Genomic DNA, 24,046 nt, shown 5'->3' with positions numbered 1-24,046 from the left:
TTTTTACATGAACTTACGGTCTGTATTAAAACCACATTATTGTAGGGTGGTAGGGGCACAGTCCTTGTGAATTTGGAATCCACCTTCTTTCCCCAGGATTGTGTGTAAGGGGGTCTCACAAATGTTTGGTCATTACAGGAGGCCATAAAGCGTCCATTCTTCAATCCTTCCTGCCCCCACCCCCCGACCCTGGGCCCATTTCTGTCTCCACAGATGCCACAGTACTTGCAGGGGCACAGGAACACCTTGCTGTTTGGGTGCCACTTTGATCGTGGTCTGTGCAGACTAGCACTCTCACCACCTCTCTCAGTACTGCCTGGGAAGTGGGGCACAGAGCCCCGCTCCAGCACCCACCAACAGCTTTGCTCTCCTCCCTTCCCCTAGCCATCCACTCCCCGGCCCAAGCGTGTTGTCTCTTACTCAGAGAGAAACCCCCTCTCCTCAAACCCTATTCTATCAAATTCTTCACCTTTATCCCAAATCTTACCTGAGGCTTAGGTTTTGGAAACCAAAGTGACTTCCCCTTTCTCTTGGACACTTTTCACACCACTTCCTTGAGGCAATGACCTAGAGGAATTCCTTTAATGGCGTGGGCAGAAGAGGGAAAGAAGACACTAATCATAGAAGACAGAGAAAAAACATCAGTTAATATTTTTAAACACCACTTCACTGCATCTGCTATTACCTGATTTAAAATTGTTAATTAAACCTCAGATGGCACCAGTGATTGCAAGAAAGATGCCTTCTCTGCAGGCTATTGTCCTTTATTCTCCCATCCTGAGTACTCCTTGTTTAACCCCAGCCTGGAAGTTTGTTTTACACCTTCACCCATAAGCCTGGACCCATTTTTACAGCAACCACCTTTCTGTCCATTATTCCACTTAGCCATTCTTCTGCCTACAACTCTTCAGATCACTTAACATTTCATTAGGTGCTTTATCAGGAAGACAAGGAAGTAGTCAGGTATCTCAAAATGACTGGCTTCATTTGCCAATTTCTGTGTTTTGCACTAGAAAGCATTTCTGCAATTCAATTGGCATACTCGAGCACAGTCAAGAGAAACTCCTCTTGTCAATTCCAATTCCACCCCATTTACTGGCATGCATAGTTGAATGGGCGGCTTAAGTGGGGTTGTTATCAAATGAAATGAATTAGAATTTGCATTACATATACTTTCAATTATTTATGGTTTGGGGTAACCCATATCAGTAACTTTTCCCCTCTACTGTCCTGAATCATCAAGAGAAAGCAGAAGGAAAAGTAGCTCAGCATTTTTTGCAAGGTCTGATGATGATTACTGCTGACTATGCTGAACTGATCTTTATTAAGAGCTTCATATCTGGGCTTCTTCCTATATCTTTCAGACCTTTGAAGATCTTTGGGTCTAGGGCCATCACTCCATGGGGCTAGAAGAGACCAAATGTGATGGGAGAGGCCCTGCTAGGTCCCAACTGTTCTACCCTCCTGAAATCCCCAATATTGAAGTTGCTTTTAAGGCTGCTTTCAGAAAAAAGTCTTAATTAGACACTAGTTGAGTAATTCTTTTAGGGCATGGGACATGGCCCTTTAAAAGGTCACTGTTAAAATGTAAATTTGTGGGCTGCTCACCATAAGGAATCTCCCCTAATTTTCTCCCATGACCAGCTTAGTTAACCATCACCCAGGAAGGCTCAAAGAATCCAACTCTTCAAGGGAGGATTTCTGCAAATAACCTCAGGACTATGTCTTTTTTGTGTGTGTGAGATGGAGTCTCACTCTGTCATCCAGGCTGGCGTACAGTGGCACGATCTTGGCTCACTGCAACCTCCACCTCCTGGGTTCAAGCAATTCTTCTGCCTCAGCCTCCTGAGTAGCTGGGACTACAGGTGCACGCCACCACGCCTGGTTAATTTTTGTATTTTTAGTAGAGATGGGGTTTCACCATTTTGACCAGGCTGGTCTCGAACTTCTGACCTTGTGATCTGCCTGCCTCAGACTTCCAAAGTGCTGGGATTACAGGCATGAGCCACCGCAAATGGCCCTCAGGACTGTGTCTTTAATGGTGAAAGGATAGAGCTTGACATTCCAATATTAAACAGCCTATTACGTGCATGCAGACTTCGGAGAATGTATACAATGGACCTCAGTTTAGAACAAAACAAAAGGTCTTTAGTTAAACCTAGAAAGCTAAGCACAAAATAATTAAGCTAAGCATCCCTTCATTCCAGGTCTGGAGCTAAGCACATATTCTTAAGCCAGTTCTTTTTTTTTTTTTTTTTTAAAGACGGGGTTTCACCATGTTGGTCAGGCTGGTCTTGAACTCCCGACCTCAGGTGATCCGCCCGCCTTGGCCTCCAAAGTGCTTGGATTACAGGCGTGAGCCACCGCGCCTGGCCCACCAGTTCTTTTTTAATTTAATTCATTGTCATACAACTTATTTCCAACAAAGTTTATGCAAGCATTTTGGTGCTTTTCTTGTATCTTTTCTTACATAAAGAAGAGCCATATTGGAAAATCAGGGTGGTATATCATTAAAAAACGGATACGAAATTATAAAGAACCGATGTGGTAACTAAAAGTAGATTATAGAATAAAAGTCTAGAGAAAGGGAACATAAACGAAATTAAAGGGCAGCATTTGCAGGTCTGTTAATTGCATGGTAATTGGGAGTCAAAGCAGAATCTATTTAGAATCCACAAGGCCTATTAGGAGTCCAGAGGACCAATAGCAAGTCAACCAAAATTAGGAAAAGAAATCAGGTTTTAATTGTAAACAGAAGACTAATCATTAGCTGTTCCCTTTCCCTAGAGTAAGTCATGGATAGTTGCCTGACATTTTACATTTTACTTTAAGCACAAAGAAAAAATTACACAAGTGGCCTACTCATTAGCAGGTTTTCCTGCATTAGCAGCCATCATAAATTTAGCTAAAGTCCAAGATGTAAAAACATCATCTCAATTCCTTCCTAATAGCATACTTTCAAAATTGTCTTTTATTCGCTGCAGGTCTACGATTGCAGAGACAAGACCCCACTTTTCATACATGCATAAGAGCACGTCCATAGCCTTCAACCAAGTCATAGACCAGTCACACGTACACTGAAAATCCAGCTAACTCTAAGACTTCCAAGAATGTATCTCACTGATAAGAGGCAAAAAACTGTTCAAACGCTGTCATGTTCATGTGGTCGAAGTAAATTATGTCACCATAAGCCACAATTACATACATATTGAGACAGGATCAAATGATCCTGAAATTGGTAACATCTTTTAATAACCATGCTTATTACATAGGAGTCAAATATGACTTTTAATACTTATTCTTGCTGTAACATCTTTAATTATATTAGGGCTTTGATCACCAAATACATTTGAGTAGTCCATTGATGAGTTAGAAATGATAAATTATTACAGACATTGTTGAAATGACAGATTATACACTAGTCCCCTTCTCTCCACAGATTTCGTTTTGTTTTTTGAGACAGGGTCTTGCTCTGTCGCCCAGGCTGAAGCGCAGTGGCGCTCTCATGGTTCCCCACAGCCTCAGCCTTTTGGGCTCAAGCAATCCTCCCACCTCAGCTTCCTTAGTAGCTGGGACTACACACACATGCAGCCATGCTTTGGCTAATTTTTAAATTTCTTTGTAGAGACAGAGTCTCCCTATATTGCCCAGGCTGGTCTCCAAACTCCTGGGCTCAGGCAATCCTCCCACCTTCGGCTCCCAAAATACTGTGGTGAGTCACTGATTTCAGCCTTATCCAACATTTTGGTTTTCAAAGGTTTAGTTACCCATAGTCAAATATGGTCCAAAAATATTACATCACTACTCTTGCACTTTGGGGCCTTAAGTAGCATAAGGGTCACTTGAACAGCACAATAAATATTTTGAGAGAGAGAGAGAGACACTACATTCACATAACATTTATTATATACAGTATATATGTTATTATAAACATGTATGTTATTATATACTGTAATAACACTTATTACATTATATTATTATAATTGTTCTATTTTACCATTGTTATTGCTGCTAATATCTTACTGTGCTTAATTTATATATTAAACTTTATCATAGGTGTGCATGTGTAGGAGACAACAGCACAGGTTAGGTATCCCTAATCTGAAATCCGAAATGCTCTAAATTATGAAACTTTGTGAGCACTCAAAGGAAATGTTCATTGGAGCACTTTGGACTTCAGATTTTCGGGCTGGGAATTTCAAACTTGTAAATATAATGCAAATATTCCAAAATTTTTAAAAATCCAAATCCAAAACACTTCTGGTCCTGAGAATTTTGGATAAGGAATACGCAACCTGTGTATATAAGGTTTGGGCATCCACTGGGGATCTTGAAACTTACCCTCTTCAGGTAAGAGGGGACTACTATATTGAAAAGCAACCAGCCGGGCGCAGTGGCTTACCCCTGTAATCCCAGTACTTTGGGAGGCTGAGGCGGGTGGATCACGAGGTCAAGAGATTGAGTCCATCTTGCCCAACATGGTGAAACTCCATCTCTACTAAAAATACAAAAATTAGCCGGGCGCGCGCCTGTAATCCCAGCTACTCAAGAGGCTGAGGCGAAAGAATCACTTGAACCCCGGGCGGCAGAGGTTGCAGTGAGCCAAGATTGCGCCACTGCACTCCAGCCTGGCGACAGAGCGAGACTCTGTCTCAAAAAAAAAAAAAAAAGCAACCTTGTTTGATTTTATTTTGATGCCTCACAATTCGTTTGTAAGATCTACAATCGATCTGTGCAGGTTCTAGGAACATTTCCATAGTACATAAAAGACATAGAAATAGCTCTGCTTTTTAAACGTCATTAAGTAAATACAGTATTATTGATATTAACTACTACTGTAGAGTTTTTAACTTTTTATTTAACACTTTTTGGGCAAAAACTTTATAACCCAAGGGCTCCATGCTACATAGTTTTTAAAAAGACTGTACTGGCTGGGCACGGTAGCTCACACCTGTAATCCTAGCACTTTGTGAGGCTGAGGTGGGTGGATCACCTGAGGTCAGGAGTTCGAGACCAGTCTGGCCAACATGGCAAAACCCCGTCTCTACCAAAAATACAAAAATTAGCCAGGCATGGTGGCGGGCACCTATAATCCTAGCTCCTCGGGAGTCTGAGACAGGAGAATCACTTGAACCGGGAGGCAGAGGTCGCAATGATCTGAGATTGTGTCACTTCATTCCAGCCTGGGCAAAAAAGCGAAACTCTGTCTCAAAAATAATAAATAAATAAGGACTGTACTAAGTATTTCATCCACTTTAGCACCTGGTAGGTATAAGGTACTGGGATAGGCACTGGAAAGACTATTAAAATGTATAAAGTAGCACAGGACTAATATCATAAAAGAAGTGCCACAGGACCTCAAAGGAGGAGAGGTGGCTTCCAGGGCAAGGATCAGGAAAGACTTCATGGAAGTGACAGAATAAGAACTAGACCAAGAAGAGTGAAAAGATTTCCGGTAGGCAGCTCAGCAGATATTTCATTCAGTTACTCAATGTATATTTGTTGAGCCATAACTGGTGCTGAAAAATGTCATGGGTGAAGGTGCAGAGGCAGATACACTCAAGAATGTTGGCATAACTGCTGGCAGATGGACTAAATTAAATACAGCATAGTTATAGGGCTGTGCTGGGAAATACGGCTTGGGACCGACTCATGAAGGTCCCTGAACAGCAGCTGAAGGAGTTTAGACTTCACTTCTGGGTAACATGAAGCCATATAAAGTTTATAGCCAATAGGGATCACTAGAGTGACAAGAGAATAAGATCAAAGAGACCACACCAGAGAATATCAAATTGAAGAAGTAGACAGTGGCCAGAAATGTAGAACTGGGAGAAAATGATGTCTCAGAGGCCAGAAAGTTTCCTGAAACAGAGACTGAACAACAGCACCAGATGCTACAGCAAGGTACACAGGATGGAAACGGAAAATGGGCAATTGGGAGCACTTGGTAAATCAGATGTGAGCAGTTAGTTGATTTGTGGGAACAAGAGCCAGAATGCTGGCTATTTGGAAGAGCGAATGAGAGGCAGGAAGGAGATAAAGCCAGGGCAGAAAACTCTTTCAAGAAATAGGGCCATCATGGGCTATATTGAAGGATGGCTATGTCTTATCCAAAGAAAGATTTTTTTTAAGATTGCAGGGATCTGGGAGCATGTAGGGAAGGAGTCAGGGAAGGAGCCAGAGGACGGTGGAAATTTTAAGAGACAATGGGGAGGTGGAAATTTTAAGAGACAATGGGGAAAAAAAAAGAATCTGCCGATACAGTAAGAATGTATAATCCAGGAAGTCCTTTACAAGAACCAAGAAGAGACTGGGTGTGGTGGCTCACACCTGTAATCCCAGCACTTTGGGGGGCCAAGAAGGGCGGATCTCATGAGGTCAGGGGTTTGAGACTAGGCTGGCCAACATGGTAAAACCCTGTTTGTACTAAAAGTACAAAAATTAGCCAGGTGTGATGGCATGTGCCTGTGATCCCAGCTACTCAGGAGGCTGAGGCAGGAGAATTGCTTGAACCCAGGAGGCAGGGGTTACTGCACTCCAACCTGCGCAACAAAGAAAGACTCCATCTCAAAAAAAAAAAAAAAAAAAAAAAGAGAGAGAACAAATGCCTTGGTTTTCCAGCACTCTGAAAGCATACCACCACAGAATCAGTCAAGACATCAAGATGTGTTTGAGGAAAAAATGACAAAGGAAACAAAAACTGGGCCAGAAATATTAAAAATAAAACACAGTTGTCCAGTATATAGTGACGAGAAACCTCCCCCAAAGTGACTGAAGCACAGTCCAGGACCGTATTTCTGTATGCCTGATTGTCTCTGTGGTGAATCATTGCAATCATTGATAAAATGAGTTCTGGGCTGGACCCTAGCCCCTCCTGTCAATGTCGGGCACTTGTAGGTGCCCATCAGAAAGGGTAGGAGCGGTTTCGCAGCTGTGGGTCTGATAGATTCAGCTAGGTCTGTGGAAGTAATAGGAAGAATGAAGAAGGATGTTTATATACCAAAAAAGTGATAAAGCATAAGCTGTCTCTGTTCATCTATCCTGGCCAAGCTGGTATAATTCTTGACGAAATTTTAATTAAGTAGAGGAGAATTAGAATGAGTAAATAAAATGTAGCACGTGATGCAAATGACTTCAAATAAATTCCTCAAGAGTGACCCCAAATATTTCACTGAAAGAGACACAGATCTCTGAAATGAAGTAAATTTGCTGTTGAATTTCTGGAGTGAACGCTTTGAGGAGAGTGCTTGTCCCTAGAAATCTCCCGCTGCTACCACTTCCCAAAGGACACCTCCCCCTACACCACTGAGCAAGGTTATGTTGTGAAAGACTCAGACTGAGGAGAGGGCGCAGAGAGGGCTACGAGCTCTTCAAATGATCACAAGGCCTCTCGGCTCTGTCTCCTAGAAGGTTAATCCTAATTCCTGTAAATGAACCAGATTTGAAAATAGGTGTTTAGAAACAGAATTGGCCACAATGCCACCCCTCACAAAGCAGCCAGGCGAGTAGCCTGTCAGTTCACTGTTCAATGATAATAGGTTTACCAAGTGAAATAAAGCTAGGCTGGGGCTAGGGGAGACTATTTTACCCTGTTTGACCTCTTAGGAAAGTCACCCAGTGTGTCCTGGGGGAACAGAGCAGATAGGAGACAAACGCAGACATGCTCTCTTATCTGGGTTAATAATCCCTGTTACAGAAATGAAATAGAAAAAACAGATTCTGATGACTTTTGTGACTGGTCTTACTTGTTTTTATTTTATGTATTGCAGTGGCGCAGTGTTAGCCCCATTCTCCTGCTCACCCTCCACTGTTGGAACACAGGGCTAGGCAGTTGAACCCGCAGACACTTAGAAAGGCAGCATCAGTTCTTCCCAATTTCTTCCAGCTCACATCCTCGAGGGCACCCTCTGTCCTGACAGACCACATATACACATCAGCACGCCCAGAATTCCCAATAGCCCCTCTCAGTGAGAAGTTGGGTGGGACAGACTTAGGTGGACTAAACTGGGGAGAGCTAACGTACAACATTGCATTACAGTGTTTATTTTACCAACCCCACAGTTCTGCTTTTAAGAAGTATTTAAGTCAATCTATCTGTGCAGAGAGAAAAATTATACAGGTTATTAATTCTGTTTATGCCTTTTTACAGAAAGATCATTGGGTTTTCAGACCACTGGTTCTGCACGCACATGTACACATCACATTTTAGCAGCCTGCATGAGCTCCTTTGCAAATGTTAATGTCTCTTTGTTAATGGGCGTTCTTGTAATGGATGTGTATATATATCCATTCATTTCATATACGTATGCACGATACAGTATGTGGGCAATGTTTACTCTTCTGATTCCTATCATTTTCTAAAATAACATTTTTACCTAATAAAAAATAGAACACGTACATTTTTAAAATACATCTACAAAATTTTAAAAGGAAAGGAAAGCACTATATGTGTGTGTGTGTGTGTGTGTGTGTGTGTGTGTGTATATATATATATATATATATTTGAGACAGAGTCTCATTCTGTCATTCAGGCTGGAGTGCAGTGGCGCCATCTTTGTTCACTACAACTTCTACCTTCTGTGCTCAAACCATCATCCCACCCCAGCCTCCTAAGTACCTGGGACCACAGACACATGCCACCATGCCCAGCTAAGGTTTTATATTTTGGGTAGAATTGGGGATTCACCGTATTGCCCAGACTGGTCTCAAACTCCTGAGCTCAAGCGATCTGCCCGCCTCAGCCTCCCAAAGTGCTGGAATTTATAGGCATGAGCCACTACTCCCGACCAAACAAAGAAAATTTCAGTCATTCATAAGCCCCTATCCAGAGGTAAATGCTGTTATCATTTTGATATATGTGTTTCTTATCTGGTTTTCTATGCATAAATACATCTTGTTTTTTTCCTCCAAAATAGTATACTGTGTATATTTTTTAAAAAGGTTTTTTTATATGTCACACACAGTTTTCCATATCAATAAATATTCTGCCAAGCATGATTTTCAAAAAATACATCATATGCCATAGGATTGATGGCCTTTGTTATTCAATCATCCCCTGTTGTTGGATATTTAAATTGTTTCCAATATTCATTATCATTAGTCAAATTATATTGAACATCCTTTTATCTTTACTTAAATCCAGAATTATTGCCTTAGGGTAAAATCTTGTAAATCAAATTGCTGAGTCATTAGGATTAGGCAATTATTAAAACTTTCTATATTTTGTAAAATTGCCTTTCAGAAAGATTATACCAATTTAAATTCCCACCAGCAGGGTATCAAAGTGTGTATTTTCCCACTTACCAACAGTAGGTTTCCTATTATTTTGACTTTCTGTCTTTTGGGAATAGAACTTGTTCTGACCATGTTCTCTAACGTAGTAAATTTACAGCATTATTAGAGTTAAACTTATTCCCATGATGTCTTTCGTAAACCTGTCAGGCAAGACTAGCCATCAACATATTAAATTCGATCACTTGAACACTGTTCTAATGTGGCTCCCGGATCCTTAGTTTCTGTGGCTAGTGTTCTTTTTCATCCACATGGAATGTTTCTGATTGGATATCTAAATGCTCTTAAGTAAAAATGAAGATAATTTCAAACAATTGGGGATAAAGATTCCAAATATGGTTCTATAAAATGTAATGAGGTTTTGAATTGTAAACTCTCAATTGAGGAGAGAATGCTCTGTGATGACTATGATGCTCACAGGAAGATCTAAAGAGTAAACAGCTCAGATCCCTGAACGGACCTCTGCGGAATGAAAGCTGGGTAGGAGCTGGCAGGAGTGAACAGAACAATATCAGAGTAAATACACTGTACTGATTCCAGGAGATAAGATTGATGAAACCCAGCGGAGTGCTAATATATCCCACCCACATAGTCATATGAATAGGATTAGCTTATGGAGATGTGCATCCTAAAAATACAAAAACAAAAACATGCTATGTCAGGCCATGGCAGTGGGCTTTTTTAATGTAATGAACAAAGTAGCTCTCTAAAGAATCTTCCTAAAACTGGATCTAAGCCTGGTAGAATAATATAAAATGGGATGTACTGAAAATAATTGTTTAAGCAGCACTGCTAGTACACATAAAGTTAAAACCCACACCCAATTTTCTCATCTAAAACAGTGTGAAACTCAATAATTAGTATGAGAGGTAACACCTAGAAATGTTTGACAGGGAAACCCATTATTGCTGTGTAAGGCTGCCACCTGGCCTCCTCCTTGCCAGCCAAAGGAGTAAATGAGTCCCCAAATGCTTAGGGAAAGCTGACACGCTGAACTAATCTTTCATTTATTGATTTGCTAGCTCACTGAAAAAAAGTAGTATATCAATAAATGGCTTTACTTAAGAAGTTAAGGTCCAAGATGAAACAATGAAGCTTTGCTGGAATATATTGAGTACAACAGAGTTTATAGAAAATGAAATCAAGGGCTTCTGGGAGAATATTGATGTCTAGAAGGGACACAAGAGCATCAAACAACATAAACTTTAAGATCAACAAACTTTAAGACCTATTTGAAAATGTCCTTCCTTTTTTTCTGCCTTCTTATTTGTATGAAATAAAAAACAAAAACAATAAACCGGGAATTTTCAGATAAACCAAACTAAGAACAGTAAGTGGAATGAATAATTTAGAATGCTAGGATCCAGCAAAATATGACTTCGTAACTTATGACTTTATGCTTAATTATAATGATCAGTTAAAGAAATCTCTGTATGAAAATTAAAAATAGGGAATCCTAAAATGATAAAACTAAAAAGGAAAGTAAAAGAGAAAAGGCAATGATGTGAAATTAAAATAATCCTTAATTCTGAAGATGAAAATGGTCCCTGAACATATTTAAATTACTTCTTGGCTCTTGCAGTCTTATATTACTCTTTCATAAGAAGAAATTGTAAAATTTTCCTTTACACCAAGAGAAAATGTTGCTGAAGCACATTTTCTTAGTGTCTGAAACATGATATATTACTAATTTGGGACTGTATAAAATTATTTCTTTTTTTTTTTTTTAAGGTAATCAGTTATTTAATTAGATCATCAGGACATTTAAAATACCAATTTGTGAGGATAAATTCCATTTGTCAGGGCAAACACAGATCGCAGGTAGCCCTGGAGCTGATGAATAGCTTTGATTTTTGGTAAAATTTGTGAGTCCACACCTTTCTGATCAATCTTGCGCTGTTCTGTAATCTCGTATTTCTCTTTTTCTGTGTCGAAGATCTCACCTTCCTGGTGTCTGGGCTTTCGCAGCTTCTTCTTCTTGAAGTAAGCATCAGTAAGATGTTTTGGGATTTTTACATTGCTGATATCAATTTTGGTTGAGGTGGCAATGACAAATTTCTGGTGCGTTCTTCGCAGAGGAACTCGATTGAGGACCAGAGGTCCAGTCACAAGTAATAAGCCACTAGCCAGCTGCTTCAGGAAAACCACCATTTTGCCCCTGTGGCGTCCAGTGAGGATGATCAGAATGGTCCCGGGGGTGATGCTGGCTCGCAGTTTTCTCACGTGCTGACTGAAGGGTTTTTTGCTGTGGCTCAACAGCTTTCGAGGCACATCTTCAGTAGGATAATACCTAGGCATTTTGCGAAGTTTAACCACCCAGGTACCGCCGTTTTTGTCACCACCAACTGGTTTTGTAATAGTTGCAAGAACCTTCTCCTTCTTTTTCTTTTCAACCTTGGATTTAGCCACTGAGTACTTCCTCTTGTACATGGCCTTTCTGGAATACATGGCAGATCGGGAATACCTGCCAATTCCTCTGACAAGAACAGGATTGCGGCTGCAATGGGGCTTCCCCTTCTTGGGCTTTTAGCCTTGGGGTCACCCTTTTTCACTTTGCTACCAGCATCAGCCTTCTTGGCTTCAGGTTTCTTCTCTTTAGTATCCGGCTTCTCAACTTTTTCACCCGCCATCTTGCAAGATGGGAAAGAGCAAAATTATTTCTTAATAAACATGGAAAATTGATTTTGAATAAAATTTTAAATAAATTTAATAAAATATTTTGGGTGTTTTGAGTAATGAAGAGAAGGCAGTCCCATGACATTATTCCTCAATACAATTACTAGAATTTTTGTGTATTTCTAATATTTTTACTTTGAATTAATGTTTATTACGCAGTTGTTACAGGATACATAAAATTGTGTATTCTCTTTTCATTTAATAGCATATTAAAAGCATTTTTATTCATACAAAATATTTTACATATTTATGGGATACAAGTGATATTTTGTTACATGCACAGAATGGGCAATGATCAAGTCAGCATTTGGGGCATCCATCATCTTATTTATTATTTCTACATGTTGGGGACATTTCAAGTTCTCTCTCCTAGCTACTTTGAAAGACACATGTTGTTGCTAACTATAGTCACCTTACTCTGCTGTTTAACATTAGAACTTCTATCTTTTAACTGTATTTTTGCACCCATTGACCAACCTATCTTCATTCCCCTTACCTACCTATACAGTTTTCCTAGCCTATGGTGTCTACCATTCTAACTCTCTACCTGCATGAAATCAACTTTTTTAGCTCCCATATGTAAGCGAGAACATGTGACATTTGTCTTTCCATTCCTGGTTTATTTCACTTAACATATTTACCTCCAGTTCCATCCACGTCACTGCAAATGGCGTAATTTTGTTCTTTTTTTATGGCTGAATAGTATTCTATGGTGTATGTATGCCACATTTTCTTTTTCCATTCATCTATTGATGGACACTAGGTTAATTAAATATCTTTGCTATTGTGAACAGTGCTGCAATAAATATGCAAGTGCAGACATCCTTTTGATAGACTTTGCAGACATCCTTTTGATGTTGATTCCTTTGGATAAATGCCCAGTTGTAGAATTGTATGGTAGTTCTAAGTTTTAGTTTTAGTTTTGTTTTTTGTTTTTTGAGACCGAGTCTCACTTTGTTGCCCAGGCCAGAGTGCAGTGGAGCAGTCTCAGCTCACTGAAACCTCCGCCTCCCAGGTTCAAGCAGTTCTCCTGCCTCAGCTTCCCGAGTAGCTGAGATTATGGGCACCCGCCACCACGCCCGGATAATTTTTATATTTTTAGTAGAGACAGGATTTCACCATGTTGGCCAGGCTGATCTCAAATTCCGGACCGCAGGTGATCTGCCCACCTCAGTGTGTCCCAAAATGCTGAGATTACAGGCGTGAGCCACCTCACCCAGCCTATTTTCAGTTTCTTGAGAAATTGCCATACTGTTTTCCACAGTGACTCTATTAATTTACATTCCCACCAACAGTATATAAGAGTTTGCTTTACTCCATATCCTTGCCAGTGTCTGTTATTTTTTGTTTTTTTAGTAATAGCCTTTCTAATTTGGAATAAGATGATATCTCATTCTGGTTTTGATTTGCATCTCCCTGATGATTGGTGATGTTCTTTCATATATGCCTTTTGGCCATTTGTATGTCTTTTTTAAGAAATGTCTATTCCTGTCCTTTGCCCACTTTGTAATGAGATTATTTGTTGTTGCTGTTTTTTTACTTTTGAGTTGAGTTTTTTGTATATTTTGGCTATTAGTCCCTTGTCAGATGAATAATTTGCAAATATTTTCTCACATTAAAACATGTTGTGTGCACATTCTGTTGATATTGTTTCTTTTATTATACAGACACTTTTATCAAAAGCATCGTGATTTTATTTTATTTATTTATTCATTCATCTATTTATTTAGAGACAGAATCTCCCTCTGTCACCCAGGCTGGAGTGCAGTGGCGTGATCTCAGTTCACTGAAATCTCTGCCTCCCAGGTTCAAGCAATTCTTGTGCCTCAGCCTCCCGAGTAGCTGGGACTACAGGCATGCACCACGACACACGGCCAATTTTTGTATTTTTAGTACAGACGGGGTTTCACCATGTTGACCAGGCTGGTCTCAAACTGCTGGCCTCAAGTTACCCACCTGTCTTGGTCTTGCAAAGTTATGGGATTACATGTTTTAAATGTTACAGTGTGAGAGCTACTAAATGGTCTTGCCTTTGGGTTATAATTTTTAGTGTTTTTGTTGGACATCCAAATTACATTTTTGCATTGCTACACTATAGAAACCACCATGATAAACATCTTAATGTATATGTTTTGTGCTAGACTGATTGCCAAAATGGCTGTTTTTCCTCTTCCTGTGTCCATGCTCTCCTGCCATATAACTACCAATGCCCTCCCATTCTGATTCTGAGCTCACCCATGTGGCTCACTTGGGAAATGAGATATTAGCAAAACTGAAGCACACAAGTGCTTGTACATTGGGATTTATTCCATTGCTGCTCCTGGGAACTGTCACCACATGAAAAAGTGTGGACTTGCTTGCTGGTTGATTAGACACATAGCCTAGTTGCTCCCATACCTTCTGCAGACCTGCCAATCACCAGACTTGTGAGTGAAGCCATCCTAGATCATGCAGTCACCAGCCAACACACCACTGAACACAGAGATTTGGACAAATCTAGCTGAAATTGGCAGAGCTAGTCTTGACAAGGAAAAATACCCAGTGACCACAGAATCATAAGCCAAATAAACGCTATTGTTTCAAGCCATTTGGTTTTAAAGTTGCTTTTTATACAGTAAAACTCAACTGATACAGGCTTTGTCTGTATTTACTTATGCTACTTTCTCAGAAATAAATTTACTTGGCCCAGGAGGAAGAACATTGACTATTCTTTAATTATCACATTCAGTGATAATAAATTATAAGAAACACCTACTTTCTCAACATTTGGCAGCCCAAGAATGCATTAGCCATTTAAGTAACTATTCTCTGAATGGTTTTCACAGTCTTCTTAGAAGATTTTTTTCAACTTTTATTTTAAGTTCTGGGGTAAATGTGCAGGATTTGCTTTGTTACATAGGTAGGTAAACATGTGCCATGGTGGTTTCCTGCACAGATTCTCCCATCACCTAGGCATTAAGCCCAGCATCCATTAGCTATCCTTCCTGATGCTCTCCCTCTCCTGACTGCATTGCCCCCACAACAAGCCCCAGTGTGTTGTTCCCCTCTATGTGTCCATGTGTTCTCATTATTCAGCTCCCACCTATAAGTGAGAACATGCAGTGTTTGGTTTCCTATTCCTACATTAGTTTGCTAAGGATAATGATTTCCAACTCCATCCATGTCCCTGCAAAGGACATGATCTCTCTCACTCCTTTTTATGGTTGCATAGTATTTCATGGTGTGGTGTATATGTACCACATTTTCTTTATTCAGTCTTTCACTGATGGGCATTTCAGTTGAGTCCATGTCTTTGCTATTGTGAATAGTACTGTAATGAACACAAATGTGCAGGTATCTTTATAACAGAATGATTTATATTCCTTTGGTATATACCCAGTAATGAGATTGCTGGTTCAAATGGTATTTCTGCCTCCAGGTCTTTGAGGAATCACCACACTCTCTTCCACAATGGTTGAACTAATTTACACTCCTACCAAAAAAAAAACAGCATTCCTTTTTCTCTACAACTTTGTTAGCATCTGCTGTTTTTTGACTTTTTAATAATAGCCATTCTGACTGGTGACAGATGGTATCTCATTGTGATTTTGATTTGCATTTCTCTAATGATTAGTGATGTTGATTTTTTTTCAGATGTTTGTTGGCTGCATGTATGTCTTCTTTTAAGGAGTGTCTGTTTCAGGTCCTTTGCCCACTTTTTAATGGGGTTGTTAGATATTTTTCTTGTAAATTTAAGTTCCTCATGGACTCTAGATATTAAACCTTTGTCAGACGGATAGATTGCAAAACTTTTCTCCTGTTCTGTAGATTGTCTGTTCACTCTGATGATAGTTGCTTCTGCACAGCAACTGTTCCCACTTGTCAATTTTTGCTTTTGTTGCAATTGGTTTTGGCATTTTTGTCATAAAATCTTTGCTCATGCCTATGTCCCGAATGGTATTGCCTAGATTTTCTTCTAGGGTTTTTATAGTTTTGGGTTTTATATTTAAATCTTTAATCCATCTTGAGTTATTTTTTGTATATGGTTTAAGCAAGGGGTCCAGTTTCAGTTTTCTGCATATAGCTAGCCAGTTATCCCAGCACCATTTATTAAATAGGGAGTTCTTTCCCCATTGACTGTTACTGTCAAGTTTGTCGAAGTAGGTGTGCAGTTTTATTTCTGAGTTCTCTATTTTGTCCCATTGGCCTATGTGTCTGTTCCTGTATCAATACCATGCTATTTTGGTTACTGTAACCTTGTAGTATAGTTTGAAGTTGGGCAGTGTGATGCCTCTGGTTTTCTTTTTTTGGCTTAGGATTGTCTTGACAATTTGGGCTCTTTTTTGGTTCCATATGAATTTTAAAATAATTTCTAATTCTGCGAAGGATGTCAATGGTATTTTAATGAGAATAACAGTGGATCTATAAATTACTTTGGGCATTATGGTTATTTTCATGATATTGATTATTCCTATCCATGAGCATGAATTGTTTCTCCATTTGTTTGTGTCCTCTCTGATTTCTAGAGCAGTGGTTTGTAGTTTTCCTTGAAACGGCTCTTTACTTCCCTTGTTAGCTGTATTCCTAGGTATTTTATTCTTTTTGCAGCAGTTGTGAACGGGAGTTCATTCATGATTTGGCTCTCTGCTTGCCTGTTGTTGGTGTATAGGAATGCTAGCGATTTTCACACGTTGATTTTGTATCCTGAGACTTTGCTGAAGTTGCTTATCAGCTTAAGAAGGTTTTGCCAACCCCTATTTTGATCCTAATTTTATTTATCTTGGCTTGGGAAGTGAAGTAAAAATGATTTAGAACACAATTTTATATTTGTTCTATATTGAAATGGTAGTATTTTGGATATTTTGAGTTAAAACATATTAAAATTAATTTCACCTTTTATTTTGTTAATGTTTGTAATCAGAAAAAAATTAATGTATGGCTCAGGTTTGTGGCTAGTACTATATTTCCAATGAACAGTGTTGTCCTAGATGTTTTCAAGTTCTGGATAAAGATGCTGATTTAAACTGAGCAGTAAAGAAATTAACTGAATGAAGTTAATTGCAATCTGGACAGAGATGAAGACTTGTGAAATGACAGTACTAGGTCAAAGTGTGGTGTATTGGTGAAGGAATTGTTTCTCTTCCACCCTCTGAAGGTTTGCTGAAATGAACTGACAATAGATCAAAAGGAGAAAAAGCACACAAATTTTTAAACGTGCAAGTGTACACGGAAGTTGTACAAAATATAAGACTCAAAGAGGGCCAGGTGGCTGAAGGGTAAACAACACCCTCTTCATAGGGGACAGGAAGATGACAGAATGTAGACAATTTTGGAATCTGGTTTTTAGGAGAATTAAGTGGGCCCCAAAGGCCAGACAATAGTTTGTAAGTGATTCTCTTTGGAAACTGAATGGGACTGAAGAATGAGGGCATAGCTTGTGACAAGGTTTGTCTAGGTGGTATGACATTTCTGTCTTCTTACCTGTGATATGAGTTTAATCTTTTCTGGGCAATATTTCAGGGAGGGGAGTGAAGACCATTGTGTTTCTCCTGGAGAAGCTGCAGATAAGGAAACTTCATAGAGAGTTCCACTCTGCTGGGGGAGAAAGAGGAAACGGTTAGAAAGTTCTTGGTTCTGAGCTGCTTCTAAGGCTTTTTAATTTCTTTTAGTTCAAACTGTTCCACATGTCAAAGTGCCATGCTTTGGAGTATTGTTTTCTGAGCGCTAACATTGCCCTGTCTAAAACTTTCCTAGAAGTTACGCATGTTAAAAGCTGATTTGGTGGCTATGGGAAGAAAAATTATGTTTGTAGCTGGGTAGCAAATGATCTTATTAAACCAGTCTCCTATTCTTAAGATAGGTCAGTCCCATTAAACAGTTCTTTCTCATGTCAATAGGTGACATTTATAGGGTTCTCATCAAAGTTAAGCCTCTATATGGTACATGCAAACAGGTCTTTAATAAGAAGCCTTCCTAAGAAAACAGACGAAAAACAAAAGTTAATACCTGGAGTTTATAAGCTAGTTTTTCTAGAGTTCACAGGGCAGCCAGTTGAGAAGATTCCTACATTTAGGTTTCAGGCATTTTCAGTAGGAGTGAAGCTGGCAGTGGCAATCTGACAGATTTTGCAGTTTTTGTGTCACAAAAGGTCATCTATACATAAGCTGTCATAGTGATTCCTCAGACGACTCTATTAAGTCAACCAGTGTCAACTAATATGGATTCAGGAAAAAGGTAGTTTTAATTTCAGTGATTCCAAGTCAGAAATGTGGGAGTGAAGTGGAAATGTTTGTTTGGAGACTTGAAGTCAGGAGAAAATTCAGGATTCAGTCTACATTGCAGTAAAGAAAAATCTCAAAAACAATGAGCTAGAATATAAAAATAAGTGCACTATGATTTTCTTCTTAAACAGAATTTTTCTCTCTCTAATAACCCTAATGCTACCAAAGGCAGTAAGTCCAATTTACTGATGGGTTATTTCGTTTTATGACTTTTATTTTAAGTTCAGTGGTACCTGTGCAGGTTTGCTATATAGGTAAACTGTGTGTCACAGGGGTAAGATGTAGATTATTTCATCACCCAGGTAATACGCATAGTACTCAAGAGGTATTTTTTCTGATTCCCTCACTCCTCCCACCCTCTACCCTTAGGCCACAGTGTCTGCTGTTCCCCTCTTCGTTTCCATATTTTCTCACTGTTTAGCTCCCACTTATAAGTGAGAACATATGACATGTGGTTTTCTGTTCCTGCATTACTTTGTTTAGGATAATGGCCCTAGCTCTATTCATGTTGCTGCAAAGAACACGATTTCATTCTTTTTATGGCTGCATAGTATTCCACAGTATATGTAGTAAGTCCAATTTATTTGTAAAATAAGTTTAGTTTTATTAAACTTGGCCTGATCATTTACATAAGCTCAGCAAGAATAGCAAGAAAACAATTATATAGGATTAAGTATACTTTGTTGGAAATTTTTAAACAGAATCTCAAATTAGACTTTTAAAGGCCTCTCAAGGCTAAGGAGACAAATCAATGACTCACCCTGAAATTGTGCCAATAATACCTGTAGAAATGAGTGAATACCTCTTTTCTTGAGATCCCCAAAGATATCTTGAAGTTCCTGGACTAATCAAAATGTAACAGACTTGGTCAAGGCGTGGTGGCTCATACCTGTAATCCCAGCACTTTGGGAAGCCAAGATGGGCAGATCACTTGAGGTCAGGAGTTCGTGACCAGCCTGGCCAACATGGTGAAATCCCATCTTTACTAAAACTACAAAACAATTAGACTGGAGTGGTGTCCCATGCCTGTAATCCCAGCTACTTGGGAGTCGGAGGCAGGAGAATCACTTGAACCTGGGAGGCAGAAGTTGCAGTGAGCCAAGATCACATCACTGCGCTCCAGCCTGGGTGACAGAGTGAGACTCCGTTTAAAAAAAAAAAAAGTAACAGTCTAAACTTACCTGTAAAGCAGCCATGTAAATCATTTATTCAAGATACCAGGCTAGTGTTTCCAGGGGCTTTTTAATGGCTTCATAAAACAACCTCAGTTTCTTAAAACTGTCTGAAGGCATGACATTCCAGTCAAAACTGTGGCTATATAACCAATGCTTCCAATTGTGTCCTGTTACAAAAAAAAAAAAAGATTCTTATTAAACTTATGCAAATAAATATATTGCCATAATATTATGAGTATTCATGAATAGTTTCTCAATTCTGGAGATATTAGGTAGGAAAAAAGTAAATAAATGCTTCAATTCTGTTCACAGAGATATACTTTACCAAATTGCTGTAAGCTGTAGATAGCCTAAAAGGAATAAAGTTTTCTTAAATCTGGAAAACAAAACATGAGAAGAATCAGCAATGTTTTGACAAAAAAGCCATAAAAAACATACTATTTTATCAGTTTTATTCCATATGATTAATCTTTATTCTGCTTGATGTTGAGTGAGCAGTTTTCTAAGTTCAGTTTTTATCAGCATTCTGTAAATTCAGTCCAATGGTATGAACTTAAAGTTATTAGAAACCTGTGTTTATCAGAATTATTTTCATTTTCTTCCCATATATCTCCTTGAAGATACAACACTTTAGGATAATACTTGCTTGCAAAGAACTTTCAGAAAAAGCATCAGAATAAAGCAATTAACTGTGGACAATAAGGCTTAGAATGACCAAGGTTGAAGATATGATGGGAGTTCATTATAATAATGATGTAATTGACAAGAAAATTGTATTATTTTTGTGGCCTATAAAAATTTAATAAGATTATCATACTATATTGTGACTAATGATATATTAAATTTTTAGGAATATCATATAATTTTTGAACACTCATCAATAACATACTTATAAAATTTTAAGTGAAAAAAAGTTAAACATTATTTTTCACTTGACAGTCTTTCTAATATGATTTTAACATTTCCAATAAGCCTAATTAGTTTAATATTTCTCTGTTGCACTTCCAGAGGCCCGATGGAATATCTGAAAGATAGTTTGTGGTAAAAAAATGCTTATGTTGAATTTTGAGAGGTTTGTCAAATATCAAATATTTAAAATACTGGGCCAAAATAAGATCAAAATAATAAATTATTTCAATCATTGTGAAATGATAGCCATTAATTTAGCCAGAATGATAATTAAAAGTCTTGAAAAGCAAATACAGGAAGTTACATAGCTGTAAAAAACAAAAACTTTACTCTTTGAGACAGAATACTTGGTTTCTTTAAGTAATCAAAAGACCTAATAAAGACAACATGAGACACAAATAATGTTTCTTTCTCTCCCCCACTTCACTTTTGCAGTTCATTTTAAATGGTAAATAAAATCTTTTACTACCTCTTGGCAATACTACATGAAAATGTTGTTTAAAAGAGAAGACAGAATTTTAGTTTTGTATCAGTGTACTTTTGATATTAAGGCTCAATTTTAAAACCTGTTATAGTAAATTTATGTAATCATAGTTTAACCACATACGATTCTCTTTTGCTCTGTTTTTCCCCCAACTTTTTGTATTCCCTTCTTTTTGTCTATAATGTTTTATCTTCCACTTATATATTCTGAAATAATCTTTTAATGCCCTCTAAACTATAAAAAATTGATTTTTTCCTGAACAAAAACACATATCCACATGTCTTTTTAAATAACTTTCCTCACCGAAAACACATTTTTTCCTTATACACTTTGTATACAAAGTTTCCTTTATATTTAGTAATTTTTATTACATGTAATAAGTAGAATTTTTAACTCTAAGTAGCCTTAATTTTCAGTGAAAACCTAGGAAGCAAGCAATTTTGAACTGTCATGTGCCAACATTTTATGAATACATATAATTTTTAGAAACATATGCTATTTCATAGAATAATTTTTCAATGTGAACTGGACATATTTACTCTAAAGTAACCCTTGATATCCCCAAAAGCCAGAGATCAGGGAGTTTAATGCAAAAGAGTAAAACATCAGATCTGAGAGGAATACCACCCATGACTTTTGGAGCTCCATAAGGAAAATAGAGGACCCCAAAAGTGGGGCGTCAGTGGTGCCTTTTGTGTGTTCTTCAAGGTGTCCCAGGGTTATCAAAAATCTCATTAGGTTCTTCATGTGACAGTCAGAACTCTGATATTCTTCCTCAGTAATTTTTCATTTGCTGATCACTAAATGGAGGGGAACATATTTCAAATATAGAAGTCATTTCAATTCAAAGAATTCATGATCTGGTCATTGACAGTTAGGATCTCTAATGGTGTATTTATTCCAGTAGCAGCTCAATTTAGTAGCCTCTTCATGGAAAGACCAGGAAGTAATTTTCTATGTTTAGAATAAATTTTTAGCATGAAAGCAAGAGGCATTCCCAAGGAAGGTGAAGAAGATGCAGCCCTTATGATCCCTCAAAATTCACTTTCAAAAATAGATTAAGATAGTGTACAGACCTGTGTTGGCACAGGTAGTTAAGAATAATATTTGCAAATGTCTCCAGTTCTCCAAAAAAATGTGGAATGCCATTTGTCACAGACCTACTAATCTGTGACACTGGATAGGCACATCTAGGATTGGACTTTCCCAGCACTAACAAGACAACAGAGGTAGAGATGACAAAAGCCCCTTATGGATGGAATTTATTAAGACAAACTTCCCTAGGAGCTTGGCACATTTCGACAAAGAGAATGTTGCTTAATAGCATTTTGTGTCTTGGGTTCCCAGTCTTTTCAGACTGGCCACTTGGCAGAACCTGACAATTGTACTTCCCAGCTGGCAACGAACAAGAAAGAGTGGTTGCCACTTGTTCACAAAGCCAGGCTCTCAAGATACAAAGGAAGACAAGCAAGGTATCTTATTTGTTTTTTGTTTCAGGGACCCACAGAAAAGTTTGTACGCCAGTCTGGTGAGAACCATGTACTCATCAGTCTATAAGGACAGCTCAAACAATGGGCTCATAAGGGCTTTAGGTCCATGTTCTACCCATATAAAGGTTGTCCTTTTTACAACAAACAACACACAAGACAGAAACAAAGGAAAACAAAGACCATTTCTGGGAGAAAAGAGATCATCCAATGTGAGTATTCATACCAAAAAATTATACCAGAGTTGCTATATCCAAGACTAGTCTGTACAAATGATTTTCTCCTACTGTTGTAAATTTGCAAAGAAGAAAGGGACAAGGAGTGACTTTTACCATCCACTCAACCTGACTCCATAAGCTGGAATCAGATCCAAGGAGCTGACTTGTAAGAATTTCTTACCCTTTTGTCAGCTTTTTGGATTCTAGGCTCTCACAACTGCAGTTTCCAGAGGAACAGAGCAGTTTTGGATATCTTGCCAACTGTGCCAAGTCTATAAGAGTGAATAAAAAACTTCCCCTTTACCCTCTGAAGATTTGCTGTGAACTGACAACAGACAGATCAACAGGAGAAAAAGCAAACAATTCTATTGTTTAATATTGATTATTGATTGATTGAGACAAGGTTTTGCTCTATTGCCAAGGCTGGAGTGCAGTGCCGTGATGTTGGCTCACTGCAACCTCTGCCTCTCGGGCTCAAGCGATCGTCCCACCTCAGCCTCCTGAGTAGCTGGGACTACAGGCTCACACCACTAGGCCTGGCTAATTTTTGTATTTTTTGTAAAAATGGGGTTTTGCCATGTTGCTGATATAGGAGTTAAAAAGGAATTATTTAGGCAAATAGTGAGGGTAAGGAAGTCCTCAGTAAGATTTCCCTTTTTATGAAAAGCAGCCCCCAAATCACTTCTAACAAAGAGCAGCCTGTAAAATGGAGCTGCAGACATAGATAAGTAAGCTGGAAGCTTGCACGGTGAACGCTGGCAGCTGTGCCAATAGGAAAGGGGCTACTTGGGGACTAGGCACGTTCAACATGCAGCTCCATCTTCCCTTTTATCAACCATGTGTACGGTAAGGAGCAGACAACATGGCATCAGTCATGTAAAAACCCACTTGCATAATAAAAGATTAGTGTGGGGTGACCGGCTTCTTTGCATGCTATGTAAATGTCACACCTGGTCCAACCAATCTTAGGGCCATATGTAAATCAGACACCGCTTCCTCAAGCCGGTCTATAAAACCTCATGCACTTCACCACAAAACTGGAAGTGTCACTCGGGCACCCCCCTCTCTTGCAAGACAGAGAGCTATTCTCCTTTCTCTTTCTTTTGCCTATTAAACCTCTGCTCTTAAACCCATTTCTTGTATGTCTGCATACTCGATTTCCTTGGTGTGAGATGACGAACCTCGGATATTCCCTCCAGACAATGACGCCACATTGTCCAGGCTTGTCTCGTGAGCTCAAGCAATCTGCCCACCTCAGCCTCCCAAAGTCTGGGATTACAGGTATGAGCCTCTGTGCCCAGCTGCATGCAAATTTATTAACATGAAAGTGGAATGGAATGCTGGGTGGAAATCCCAGCTGCCCTACGCAAACTGGGATGGATGTGTATCCTAGCTAGAAGGCAAAGAAAAAAAGAAAAGAGAAATGTGAAGAGAAAAAGCAAAAAGACTTAGTGATTTACCTGATTCAAGAGATCAAGAAGAAGGAGGAGTCAAATATAACTTTGAGCTCTGGGTAATTTGGAGAACACTGATGCCACTCATAGAA

The 24,046-nt window shown here is 38.8% G+C and overlaps 1 long non-coding RNA gene and 1 pseudogene across 2 annotated transcripts in view; both read right to left on the bottom strand.

Moving 5' to 3' along the window:
- The window catches only part of LOC116561399, a 307,518-nt gene extending 284,604 nt beyond the window's left edge, over nucleotides 1–22,914 (bottom strand). The window contains exons 1-2 of the long non-coding RNA XR_004273413.1: nucleotides 19,409–22,914; nucleotides 488–614 (exon numbers count right to left, since the gene is read on the bottom strand). This is a non-coding gene — a long non-coding RNA (uncharacterized LOC116561399). The remainder of the gene's footprint in view (nucleotides 1–487; nucleotides 615–19,408) is intronic.
- Nucleotides 11,056–11,944, bottom strand: LOC116561398 (annotated as a pseudogene). The gene has a single exon (XR_004273412.1). The product of XR_004273412.1 is annotated as a 60S ribosomal protein L6 pseudogene (transcript).
- Nucleotides 22,915–24,046: the final 1,132 nt, after the last annotated feature.

The sequence above is a fragment of the Sapajus apella genome, unplaced genomic scaffold (assembly GCF_009761245.1).
Source record: "Sapajus apella isolate SASKATOON/1434 unplaced genomic scaffold, GSC_monkey_1.0 scaffold29, whole genome shotgun sequence".
NCBI classification, from domain to species: domain Eukaryota; kingdom Metazoa; phylum Chordata; class Mammalia; order Primates; family Cebidae; genus Sapajus; species Sapajus apella.
The sequence above is the reverse complement of the archived record's forward strand: the minus strand, read 5'-3'. Positions and strand labels throughout refer to the sequence as shown.